We start from the raw sequence: 11,863 nt of genomic DNA, 5'->3' as shown, positions 1-11,863 counted from the left end.
GATGGGTGTACCAAACATACCGTGATTAATGAATGCATATGATATAAACAATAATAATATGGCAACATGACATATATACACTTGGATATCAGTACCAAGTATTTACCAGAGATAGAAATTCTCACACATTGTCAAAAGAAAGATATGAGGTTAAGGCTGATGAGAGAGAGGAGACATTTCATGTTCAGCCCTATATTGGTAGATAATTGAGGGATAAAACAAGTAAGGTTGCTTTTAATTTGTGCAGTATGACAATCAATAGCAGAAGGGGAGGGAACGGAATATGGAGAAAGAAGTAGGAAAATAATGAAAATGGAGAGGAGACAGAAAGAGTGAGAATTTGAGAGTGGAGGTAGGAAGGAAGGGAAATACAGAGGAGGGAACAGAGAAAAAAGATACTGATAAAGAGAGATAAGAAAGAAAAGGCATTTCTCTTTACTTTTAACAATCCTTTTCCAGTCTACACGTTTATAATTTCTCCCGTGGGCTTCATAACACTAAAATCAATCAAGTAATATGATAGAACTTTTAATGATCGGATAAACACTATATTAACAATATACTGTTAAAAAATCAAGATTTTTTGTTTTAACTTCAAAGATATCGGTAACACGTTTCTTTGATGTTGAGGGTAAGATAGCGGGTAGTGTGAGAAATATATAAAATGTGAAATTCCTATCGTTCCTGCATCCGAGCTAGATATACATGGATGAGGCTAGTTTGTGATGACAACAATAGTCTCTTTGAAGAACGTGAGCACGGAGGTGTAAACACAAGCATACGCACGGATGCACACACACACACACACCCGGAACACACACGCAGATACGCGCAAACGCACACGGACGCATGCCGCACACACACGCGCGCGCGAAAAAAAAATAGGTTAAATGACTTGGCAGTAAAACCATTTCCCGAAAAAGGGAATGGGAAGAAAATAAAATAAAGGACTTTGGGTACACAGATTATTAAAGAAAAGATAGACAGAAGATAAAGACTGAATAATGAATTAAAATTCCATCAGTTTTCACGTGTTGCTATACCTACTTGAAGGCACAATCATAAAAAAACGCCATTCACTTAGTCTTGTTTACGCCCAGGTCTGGTCGTAAGCAAGGTCTATATAAGTACTTATATAGACCTTGGTCGTAAGAGCGGCTATCTGGGCCGAATCGGTCACGAATCGGTGCGAAATCTGGGGGCTGAGGGCAAGGTCTATATAAGTACTTATATAGACCTTGGCTGAGGGGATCCAGCGATAACACGAACAAGAGCGTCTTTTCCTTAGGTATCTTTGGTCTTTACAGGGTGCAATTAAAGGCCATTATCTGTAATTCACTTAAAGAAATGATCAATATCTATAAAGTGAACAAAAGTTATATTGGGGATTTTATATGAAATATTTAGAATTATAACAAAATTCGTTTTGCTACCAAGAATAAGTCAACAAATGGCTAATTTGAAACAGGATCTACACTCGCGTCGACAGCCCGTCAGGCAAGCATTAATAATTTTAAATCAGTAAATCGGTTTCCATGCTTCTTTCTTAAAGAAAAAAAATATTCGCCATGAAACCATGAAATGAAATAAGTCCTTGCACTCCACGTTGTTCAAACGAGAAGTAGTATGTGGAGTGCTGTTCAAACGAGAGGCATGCGCAGTCTTTTACGACGGTTCTTTTCGCAGTTGAAACACTACGTGTGGCTAGGCACTAGACGAAGATAAGGCCAGTTGAACCAGTTCAGTTCAGTTAGATTTGTGAAGATTAGCTTCGGCAGGGCCTTTTGTTTGGAGTGGCCAGGCCTGTGTCAGCTACTTCTAGTTGACTCGTGTTTTCTCAGTTCAAAGCTTGCAATGCAGCTGCCACGGGGTAAGCGTTTGGCATACACTTTTTGCCAGCCCGACGGCTGTGGTTTGGGGTCCCTGTCTCAGAAATTGCGTGTGTTCGCAATTCTGTAAGTAATGTAACAGGGTGGCGTTCGGCTCGCCGCAGTGCATATATTGCCTGACAACTACGTCATCAAGAATTTGCCAAGCGCATGGGTAACCTAGTGGCTCATAGTCTGTGGCATCTGAGTACCACTTGGCTGATAGCGAGTTTGTGGTATTTTCTCTGTGCGTCTGCCGGAGAACTGCAAGCGCTGTAGCTTTGGAACTTTGGCTCAGGCTTCTTTGGCTTGGGTTGACGATCATAGAATTTGGGGGCATGCCCCTGCCTTTTCCGACTAGTCTGTCAGCAATCTCATTCCCTTGGATGCCTATGCGGCTTGGGACCCAGTTAATGATTATTCTTCTACCCTGATTAAAGATCCTCTGGGTTATGGTGAGGACCGTGGTCAGCAGGTAGGTATTGTCTTGGGGCATGCTATGCTGTAGACTGTTAGTGGCTGATCTAGAGTATGTGTGAATGATCACGTGTCCATTCCTTAAGGACACATGGGTCAGGGCTTCCATGATCTCAACTATTTCAGCTTGGAGCGATGAGGCATTGTCACTCAAGGTCTATATAAGTACTTATATAGACCTTGTTGTCACTGACCCTAATGGATGTTCCGGCGCCTACACTGTGGTGTATGGGATCCACGGATCCGTCCGCATAGTAGGTTCTACTATGACCATTTGTACTTGTACTTAGGCTAGGCATAGAGTATTGATCTTTTCTCGACAAGTTCAGGACTGAGGACTCAATCAAGGTGTTTGACCACGGTGAGGGTTCTTCGTAGTCAGGGTGGGGGGAGTCCCTTGGCAAGCAGCCAAATTGTACAGTTGAACCTCCACTTAACTGGTCCTATATACGTGTAGGCCTAGCCGTAAGAACGGCTATCTGGGCCAAATCGGTCACTTTGGTGCGAAATCTGTGGGCCTGAGAGGAACCAGCATTAGCACGAACGAGTGTCTTTTTTCTTGGGTATCTCTGGCGTTTCCAGGGTGCAATTAAGAACTACTACCTGTAACACTAAAAAATCATCAGTATCTATAAAGTCAACAAAAGTTATAGTAGAGATTTTATATAAAACATTCAAGAGTTAATTATCACAAAATTCGTTTTTTTGATTACCAAAAATAAGTCAACAGAAAATGGCTCATTTGAAACAGGATCTACACTTGCGATGAGGGCCCTCCAGGGGACCGTCCCAGATGGGTTGGGGGGACAAGGTGTTAAACTGAGTTAGCGTATAGTATAGGTACATGGATGAGGGAACTACCAAACGTGTATTAAGGGCCTGCTGTGGGTAGTTCTCTTGGAGTCGACGCGAGACCCACTAAACACTTGGGGAGGTACGTCGCTAATGAGCGCCCAGGTACACCTATGTGGACTTTTGCTTCTTCCAGTCGTGCATACGGCATTTGATTATGACATTGCGCAGAGATATGAGTTCGTGAATGTTCAAGGAACACTTTTATACCAATATCTGAAAAAAATATACCAGTGTTTTATGACGAAATATTTTGTGAAATAGATCTTTTAAAAAATGTAAGTTTTGTGTTCTTTTACACACGAAATGTGCTTCTATCGAGACTCTTTGGTAATATGTTGTAGCTTACGAATTGATTTGTACATATACCGAGTACGAAGCACTAATGTTTGAAAATATCCGTATAAGTAAGGATTGAAATATTTCTGTTAGACTTCGCTTAATGGTCGGTACATCACTGCATCAGTAAATTTGATTTAATTTGAACTTGGTCGTTACCGTTATAAAGGGCAATTCAATACGAAGGTTACCTGAAAGTCGGATTTTTGAACTTCGGATGTATAAGCGAGATACTGATTATTTCATATTGAAGATGATAGTACTCAGTAATACCCGTTCTGAAAAAAAAAACTATGGAATTTTGAGCTCGTTTATGTGCGCAGTCTTCGTTTAAAGTTGAAAAAGTTATCGCATCTGCTTCATGTGTTCCCGATAACAAATATTACGTTTAGACATTACCGCAGATCTCAGGTACCATAAATTTACAAATATCCAACCACACCTAGGCGTCTACATGATCTTATGGACTTCTTAGTAAATATAATGGGTGTAAATGGCTAATCAACCTTACATTTGTTTCCCATTGCAATCTGTTAGTATGGACAATCATCGAAGAAAACGGTTTCAGAAGGATAACTAATATATTTTATTATTGTGATATAAAAGTCTATTAGGCCTATTAAATGAGGATGATTCATGTTTTTAAACTGTGTGCGTGCGTTTATATACATATGATCCTCCTCGAAAATCATGAGTAAGTTCTCGAATTTCATGTACTAAATTCATGTTTTTTTTTAATTTCAAGATTGAATCACCATGCTGTATTCGTACTAGGACTATAATGATAATGATTTTGTACTAATGTTGCCATCCACAATTCGCCATTTCTTCCAAATAGAAGTAAAAAACAGTTTTTATCTTTATTTAGACTAGTTATTTCTATGGTTCAATGCATTTATTAAACTTTTCAGACAAAAATATATACTTTTATATCCAACCAACAAAAATAAATTACTTACCTGTATAGAAAGCGTCCCTATTGAAAATGATAATTCCGATTGACTTGGTAATCATAGCATCGCAAAGTACACTAAGATAATGAACTTTGGAAAGCTGTTAAGATATATTACGCCGTATCCCCGCTCTTTGTTTACATTACCTTCGGTACATCAATACGCTCGTAATTTTCGTGCGATTTAAATGCAGTTTGTTGCTTTTGCTAGAGCCTCGGAGCCCTGAGGCCATATAAATAGTCGATATTTGAATTTTGACAAAAAAATAAATAAATAAATAAATAAAAACTAATGCTGAAAAACAAACCAAAACAAAAGCGATTTTTCGACTTTTGGGGGCGTCCCCCCCCCCGCCTATGGGTATGCGAGGTAAAAATTATATATGAGACGAAGCGCAATTCTATACTCTATGTTATGCAAAAAGAATCAATGAGTTATCTCCAACCGATATTTTTTTTTTTTTTTTCTTATTTTTATGAAAGGTGGTCTTTTCCCGAGACGTTACCCTTCAGCCAAATGTTAATCATTTTTAATCAGTGTCCGTTTCCGTGCTTCTCTCTTTAAAAAAAAGGTGTATATATATATATATATATATATATATATATATATATATATATATATATATATATATATATATATAATGTGTGTGTGTGTGTGTGTGTGTGTGTGTGTGTGTGTGTGTGTGTGTGTGTGTGTGTGTGTGTGTGTGTTGCTCAAACGAAAAGTATTATGCGTGGTGTTATTCAAGCGAAAGGTATGTGCAGTCTATTACGGTGGTGCTTTTCGCAGTTGAACCTTAGGTCCTAAACGAAGATAAGGCCAGTTGAACCGCGCCTTTAGGGAAGCAATAAAAGCGAAGGAAAAGTTAGCTATTTGCCTATGGATTTTTTTTTTTTTTTAATGAAATATATCTTTCAAAGGTGTCTCAAAGAATTGATTGATCGGAAAATATATGTATGTATATGTGTATATACATGTGTGTGTGAATATGCATATTCTATTTTATCCTTAAAGCCTTTCAAAATCCGGTGTTGGACCTAGGCCTTCCCCAGATTTCCATGTCGTTCAGTCATCAGCCTTCCAGTATTAATGCTTTAGAAACTTGTCGAGGTCATCTTTCCAATGGGCTTTCAGCCATCCTCGATCTCTAGAGTGTCAAATGGTACTGTTGAGCCTTTATTTAAATTTGCTGACTCAACAGCAATGGCCTTAATGTTGTTTGAGACGTGTATCATGACAGAGAGAGTGTGGGCCATACCCTACGACGCTGACCCAGTGCGGGTTGGTAGGGGTTCCTCTAGTAACCTTTTACACCATGCAGTGGCATACATTGGTAGTATTTTCACGTACCCCTATCCACGGGGGAAGTATATGATATGTATATATGTATGTATGCATAGACACGTGTGTATATGTGTGTGTTAAGTATATAAATGTATAGATATAATCAATATACTCTGAAATACAAACGCATACACACACACATACACACATATATATATATATATATATATATATATATATATATATATATATATATATATATATATTATACACAGTACCCACCCACACTGTGAGTGGGTTCTTCACACGCAAGGTGGTGTGAAACGATGGAGTGGTAGTCTAGTTAGTGTCAAGTGCTTTGCATGCCTTTCCGCTTGCAGCCGACACTGCTGGCTAGCCTAGTGTGAAAAAGGGAGCAGCTCTGCATAAGCTTCCCCTGCCGGGGGCAGTGGCACAATCAGTTTAGATGGCTACACCTACTACTGGTCAGGCCGCAGCGACGGTCACCATCTCCAGGGAGTAGCCATGGCCATCTCCAGCAGATTCCAGCCCTCAGTAGTAGAGGTCGAGTAGAATTTGGCTTCATGTCTCTTATTACTGTGTACACTCCTATCAGTGTTTGTAAACTTGTACACCAAACTAGCATCTGTGTCAGACAGGTGTCCCTGGCGAGATATTCATGTTGTTCTGGGTGACTTCAATGCGGTATCTGGCTGTGATCGAGCTGGCTATGAGATGTCTGTGGGAGCTGATGCCGGCAGCGAGAATAGCCCGGGGCGTCTTCTGGGAATTTGCTAGGTCCCAGAAATTGAGGATTTCTGGCTCCTGGTACCAGCGCCCAGACCCACGTTGCTGGATGTGGTACAGCCATGCGGGTAATGCAGCCAAGGAGATCGACCACATACCCGTTAGCACTCGTTGGAGGATCCTCCAAAATTGCAGGGTGTATAGGAGTGCTGAGTTCGGTGGTATTGACCATAGATTGGTTGTAACTACCTTCTGGGTCCATTTCAAAATGCCCCGGTGCTCCATTGATCACCCCAGGTTGATTCACTTGGACAGGCTGAGGAAGGGGGAGTGTGCCCGGGGGTTTGCTGAGGCAGTCTCTGGTCGTTTCGCAGCGCTCGACAATCTGACGGACCCTATACTTTTGTGGGACACCTTCAAGCGCGAAATGCTTGATGCAGCTCAAGAAACGATTGGTGAACGCCCGAGAGCAAGATGAAATTTTTATCTTGTAGGAGACACTGGATGCCACAGATGCTTGTCTTGTGGCTCGTCTGACAGGTGTGCAGAACTCAGTCACTGTTAAGAAGGGACAAGGAACAGTTTATTAGAAATCTTGCAGAGGAGGTAGAAGGCCATTTTATAGTAAATGACCTTCATTCTGCATACCAAGTCCTGAGGAAGCTGAACTCCAAGCCCTCTTCACAGGTGACAGCAGTTCGCTTAGTAAGTGGCCAGATCGTCTCAGATCCTGCTGCGGTGCGGGAGCATTGAGCAGTTGTACCAGGTTGACCCATCAACAGTTAACTAAGATGCGGGTAGTGCCGAAATTCCGTTGCCGGACCCACCCATCAGTGAGGATGCTCCCTTCCTAACCGAAGTTAGGAGGTGATCTCCAAGCTGGAGAGTGGTAAATCAGCGGGTATATACGGTATCCCAGCTGAACTGTTAAAGGCTGGTGGTGAACCTATGGCACATGGGCTGCATGCTGTCCTGGCTGCCATCTGGCAGTCCAGTACCGTTCCACCTGACCTGTTGCGGGGTGTGGTCATCCCTCTCTGGAAGGGGAAGGGGGACCGATGGGACTGCAGCAACCACCGTGAGATTGGGTGTGGGCTGCTTGCAGCCTATATCGACTCCAAGAAGGCGTTCAATATGGTGCATCAGGAATCACTCTGGGAGGTCCTGAGACTGAGAGGTATTTCAACAAGGATTATTGGACTAATAGCAAGTCTGTGTACTGGTACTGAAAGTGCTGTAAAGTGTGGTGGGGACCTGTCATGCTTCTTTCCTGTTCAGGAGTGAGGCAAGGCTGTGTCCTTGCACCAACACTTTTCAACACTTGCATGGACTGAACACTGGGCAGAGCTACTGTTCAAAGTCATTGTGGAGCAACTCTGGGCAATATCAAGGTTACCGACCTTGACTTTGCTGATGTTGCTATTCTTTGTCTTTGGAATCCTTAGTGCTGGCTTTTGATGCATTTAGTAATGAAGTGAAGCCCTTGGGTCCAGAGGTCCAGGACTTTGGGGACTTGTTAGGAGAAACTGTTCAGTTGGTAAGTGCTTGTGGCAAGGACACTGGTCACAAAGAGCTTTACATACCTTGGTAGTGTAGTTCATAACCCTGGGCTGTCAGACCAGGAAGTCAGCAGACGGATTGTCCTGGCAGCAGGGGTCATGAACTCTCTCGACAAGAGTATTTGGAGATGCCGGTACCTGTGCAGAAGGAACAAGCTACACGTCTTCAAGGCCCTGATAATGACAGTTTTGCTATATGGTAGTGAATCCTGGACATTATCCTCCACCTTGGAATCACGTCTGATGCCTTTTGCAATCAGTCCTTGCGCTGGATCATGAGGTACTGTTGGCGGGACCACGTGTCAAACCAACGGTTGCACAGTGAGACTGGCATAGGACCTATGACCTGCACAATCCGTGATCGCCAACTCTGGCTATACAGGTACCTGGCTTGTTTCCCTCAGGATGATCCTGCTCACCAGGTTGTGTCTGTTCGAGAAAGCCCTAGGTGGAGGAGGCCTGTAGGATGACCTAGGAAGTGGCTTGGGCAGATTGATCAAACCTGTTGTGAGAAGCTTGAGATGGGCCGAGTCCCTGCCTGGCAGCTTGCCATGAGGGACCCTGTTAGGTACAAGCAAAGGGTGGAAGCGGCTACATGCCCCCGTCGGCGTTAGATCCACAATGATACACACATGTTGTGTGTATGTATACACATGTTCAAATTTGATTCAACAGGAATGGCTGATTTTATCTACTCTCGCATCGACGGCCCAACAGACTAGCGTTAATTATTTTGAATCAGTAAATAAATAATAAAAACGACATGAAACACGAAACTACGGTGAAACAGAATGTCTTTGTGTTCAATGTTGCTCAAACGAGAAATACTATGAGCAATGTTATTTTGGCGAGAGGTGAGGTCTATTATGGCGGTGCTTTTCGCAGTTGAAGCACTAAGTCTGGCAACGAACCTCTGAACAACTACTGGGCATTGAAGCTTTGCGCGCACCAGTCAGTCAAGTGAGCGAAAATGGAGAGAGGGAGATCTTTACGGCTCTATAACACATCCAAAAATGACCACACAATTAGCGTCGAACCCCCAGGCTTTTACGCCAAGTAACGTCATGCGCGAAACGGACGAATTTGAGTCGCTTAGTGACGAGACCTGTACTTATATAGACCTTGCTCGTACACAAGTCAGGTTCTAGACGTAAAAAAGGCTAGGTGACCCGCGCTTTACGGCAAGGGCTACGCTGGTGCCGGTAGGTGGCGGAACCATGGTCGCACTCTCAAATATGTATCAAAACAGATCCGCAACTGCCCGGTCCATTAGAATACTCCCGCCAACTGTTCGTAACGGTCCGCGTTGGCCACGTTCCGGTTCGCCATACAGGTGTGTGAATAAAGCCATGCTTTCTCATTGAATAATATTTTGTCGATCCGGTATTGTACGTTACGTGAGGGTTGTTTTACGTATAGTATACCAACCCTCGGCGCTTGTCTCTACGGATGAGATATTATTTATCAACGGGCCGGTCCCTCCAGGATGTGGTTATGATTTATTTACAATACAATGTACATACCCAGCAAAAAGTCGGGGTAAAATACCATAGCATCTATCCAAACTGACTGTGCTTCTATCTCTGTTGAAGGCTATCAGTGTATCATCAATTCTATATGCCTGAAGTGCTGAGACATTGTGCTTATAGTATTGACATATCATCTGATAGGTAAAATAATAAAAATGAATAAATTATGACTAATCATATCAAAGACACAAGTAGCGTCAGTAAAAAATAATATAAGAATGTGCCATTTTCTAGACAGGGTCTGATAGACAGGATGCAGCTTCCGTTCAGCTAAATAATGGGCTAGATTATGCGACTTGGGCTGATTGCATATTTTGCACTGGCAATGCAAAACTGCCTTTACCTCCAAACCTGAAACCTTTACATATTGCATAGTGTTTAATATGCTATGCATATCTGACCCAGTGTGACCTTCTTTCTCTGAAACAGTCCGTTATAGACTTTCTAGGTTTGGTCCATATATCGCAAGTCTCCGTGATGCCAGATGGTACCATGTCCACTTTTTCAGCTTCTCACATCTAGACTACCCTTCTCTGGTAGTCTAGAAATTCGGTGAAGTATATTTCTAGTTGCCATGTATTCTGGGCCAGGTATACCCTGGCTGTAACGAATACTTAGGTGTCGCTGCTATACTCAACCGTTTTACTGGGATATAACATAGTTACTGACTCGGCATCACTTGTGCTTGTATTGTTTGATATTCGCACACTTTCTTTATGACCAGTGCCAGGCATTAGTACATCAGTCCTTGTGGATCCATGAGAATCAGTGGAGGCATCGTAGAGCGCAAGTGGGGATGCCATGAGGGAGATAGAGAATTCCATCTACACATTTTAAAAACAAATTTTGTGATTGTTAACTCTAAATGCTTTAGGTAAATTCTCTAATATTGATAATTTCTTTAGGCGAATTACTGACAACATGAAATTGCACCCTGGAAAGCCCGGATACCCGAGGGAAAAGACGCTCTCGTTCGGGTTATCGTTGGCTCCCCTCAGTACCCCAGATTTCGCCCCACGGTGATGCGATTCGGCCCAGAGAGCCGCGCTTTCGGCCAGACCTGCGCTACACAAGACCAGGTGAACCGCGCCTTAATTCACCATGAGCACTGCAGGTGCCTTGGTACCATACTTTTGCTCTCCTTAAAGATAGATAAACCTTTATACTTAGCAAAGGTTTGTACTTAATTCCTAAGAGTTAATCCATGGAGGATTGCAGTTGGGGGAGGTTCTGTCGAAAGTTCCCATGAAATCTATGAAGACTGTTACTTTCGTGTAAATACTGTTAGACGTGTTCTTTTCCTTTTTTGGAAGCCAAAGATAGATGGATGGACCTGGTTCTTTGATCTGGTGGAGTGGGCGATAATTCTTTCACAGATTTTAGCGAGACAGAATGTCAGAGGAAGTGGTCAGTGTTCGTCGGACCGTTCAAGTCGTAATGGGGAAATGTCTGTAGCACAGGTGAAGTTGCAAGATCAAAAGGGTGATTTCTTCCCTTTCAGTTTAATTTTGCGAGGAATTGGATAATGTCATACGCAAATCCACCATTACCGGGTGTAGTAGATTTGTTAGTCGTAATGGCTGCAAAATGTATGACATGCAAATTATGTAAAAACTGCCATTGGTAGTCAATTTCATTTTTGTATTTGAATTTAACAAAGAACTTATGCATAGACATTGTGATATTGTCGAGAGAGAAGTTCTTGTAGCATTTATTGAGAAGATATAAATCTACCATTTCTGGACGAGTTAAGGGTTACTTTGTGCGCATTGCCTTTAAATTTTATTTTTTTCTTCATATCAACCACGGAAGTCAATCGATACTGCCCAGGGATACAATTCTGTAATGGTAGTATCCTTATGATAATTGACGTTGTAAATATAACACAAGTAGTACGGATATTCACATTCTCTTAAATGGTGAACAAATACAAGCATGAACATTACAGGAAATGAGATCCATATATTTCAGACACTTATTGCCAGCTTTAGCATAGCTGTTTTTCCTTGGCGACTTAATGTCTCACACACACACACACACGCACGCACGCACGCACGCACCCACACACACACACACACACACACACACACACACACACACACACACACACACACACACACACACACACACACACACACACACACACACACACACACATATATATATATATATATATATATATATATATATATATATATATATATATATATATATATATATATATATATATCGACTCACCGAGCCTTACTAAGGGA

This window comes from Penaeus vannamei, chromosome 13, assembly GCF_042767895.1.
Source record: "Penaeus vannamei isolate JL-2024 chromosome 13, ASM4276789v1, whole genome shotgun sequence".
Classification (NCBI taxonomy): Eukaryota; Metazoa; Arthropoda; class Malacostraca; order Decapoda; family Penaeidae; genus Penaeus; species Penaeus vannamei.
The sequence above is the reverse complement of the archived record's forward strand: the minus strand, read 5'-3'. Positions refer to the sequence as shown.